Raw genomic sequence first — 304 nt, 5'->3', positions numbered from 1 at the left:
AGGCCATTTCCTCGCTGCGCCCCTGGCGGAGCCGGGTTTGCCTGCTCTTGGCCGCCGCCGCCACAGCCGCGCGAGTCGGACAGCCGTGAGGGCTTCAGGGGAAACCAGGTCACCGGTTCGCAGACGCGGCACGGAGCAGGCGCCCCGGGCCCGGAGTAAGACAGCGTCCGGGGAGCGGGCCGGGGCGGGCCGGGCACGCGGGGGACCCGGAGAGGCGGGGACTCTGGTGCCCCAGACACACTCGCTTCCTACGCCTATAAAAGTGGAGGGACCCGGGAGGTGCGGCGCGGCCCTGGCTGCGGCC

At 74.0% G+C, this 304-nt stretch overlaps 1 protein-coding gene across 1 annotated transcript in view; it reads right to left on the bottom strand.

Annotated features, from left to right (window-relative positions):
• LOC105505818 overlaps positions 1–304 on the bottom strand; it is a 7,259-nt gene that overhangs the window by 5,916 nt on the left and 1,039 nt on the right. The gene's annotated exons all lie outside the window — the stretch shown is intronic.

Source organism: Colobus angolensis, unplaced genomic scaffold, assembly GCF_000951035.1.
Source record: "Colobus angolensis palliatus isolate OR3802 unplaced genomic scaffold, Cang.pa_1.0 Scaffold129, whole genome shotgun sequence".
NCBI lineage: Eukaryota > Metazoa > Chordata > Mammalia > Primates > Cercopithecidae > Colobus > Colobus angolensis.
The sequence above is the reverse complement of the archived record's forward strand: the minus strand, read 5'-3'. Positions and strand labels throughout refer to the sequence as shown.